This window comes from Nothobranchius furzeri, chromosome 18 (assembly GCF_043380555.1).
Source record: "Nothobranchius furzeri strain GRZ-AD chromosome 18, NfurGRZ-RIMD1, whole genome shotgun sequence".
NCBI classification, from domain to species: Eukaryota; Metazoa; Chordata; class Actinopteri; order Cyprinodontiformes; family Nothobranchiidae; genus Nothobranchius; species Nothobranchius furzeri.
Genome location: NC_091758.1, coordinates 40,597,946 through 40,599,554, shown reverse-complemented (window position 1 = coordinate 40,599,554; position 1,609 = coordinate 40,597,946).

Here is a 1,609-nt window from a genome sequence, read left to right as displayed (position 1 = left end):
GCACGCTGTCCCTGGTCCTGAAACCGCTCCGCTGGACGCACGCTGTCCCTGGTCCTGAAACCGCTCCGCTGGACGCACGCTGTCCCTGGTCCTGAAACCGCTCCGCTGGACGCACGCTGTCCCTGGTCCTGAAACCGCTCCGCTGGACGCAGCTACTCCTGCGTAAACCCCCAACACCTGCTTCGATGCTTAGATATTCAACTTGTTTGGTACATTTGACTAAATAAACCAAGAACATTCTCTTTAATCAGATTCTACCCAGTATCAAACCTATAATTTATACACGCTTAAGTTTTTCTGATAAACGAATCTAAAAAAAAAAATCACCGACTTTGACTTTTATAATTAATGTTTTCTGTTAATCATATTTTCATACAGAACTTGAATATTTCATGTGATCCTGTTGGTTAAAACGTCTCGTCTTTACTGATTCTACATCATCTGTAAGATATTTGCTGAACAACTAAACGTTTAGTAGTTCAAGAAGCTTGTACAGTAATATTTTAATATGTGAAGCAAAATGTGTAATTTATTCAAAATTATTGCCAATAAATATCTGATTAATGAACATGAAATGTGAATATTTCATGTTTAAAAAAGATCAGCAGCCTTTTTACGAATCCTTTATTCTCAACGTTCATTGCTGACAATGTGTGTCAGAAACAGATGTGAAACATGTGTACACTCTCCAAGTGTGTGTGTGTGTGTGTGTGTGTGTGTTGATACATGCAGTTAGAAGTGTTGTCATGCAGGTTGTAACTCAGTAGTTAGCATACACCAGCTAATATGTGGACAGCAGCTGAACCTGCTCAGGAAGCAGAGGTTCGCCAGGTTTATCAGCGAGGAGCAGCTGGACGAAAACACACCTGTTCTGCTCATCAGACAGCCAAAACATACAGATGTACCTAAACACTGAAAAGCTTTGGAAGGCAGGATTTTGGTTGATGCCAAACTCATCCTAGACTTTTTTAAAATAATCTATAAAACTATATTTTCATGAATGAAAGTGGTTCTGGGTCTGAGTTTTGGCCGTATAGCGGACCGGCTCCGGTCATCTTAAAGGTTGTTTTATACACAGAGATAATCTGTAGTTTATACACAGCAGTACGGATCTTACCGGGTTCGCAGCGGGCCGACGGACCACGAGACACAAACCTCAGGATTAAGGTCAGCCGAGCTCAGATAAGACATAATAATGTAAAACCACAGCAGAACGGCATTTGTTTATGGTTGGGTTTGTGTTGTTTCCCTTTGACATTACAGCGATTCTGTGGCAGATATGGACCTTAAAAAACTAAAATACAGCTGTTAGACTGACAAAACTGATCTAAACATCCAGAGATCAGATCTACAGTAACCGGAATAATCCTGATTCCCCCCACTAAGCTAACAGATCTGGGTCTCTACAGAGAAAACTCCAATGAGGGAATTTAAAAATGGTTTGTTTCTGAAGACAAGAGCAGAATAAATGTTTTAATAAACAAGTGAAGAAAACCGCCTCCTGGTTTTTGGCTGTTGATCTACAGAATCTCATGTTTTCGTCCCAGTTTTCCATCATTAAAAGCATCGAGTCGAACACTGAAAACCAGACTTAAAACGTAAAACCGCC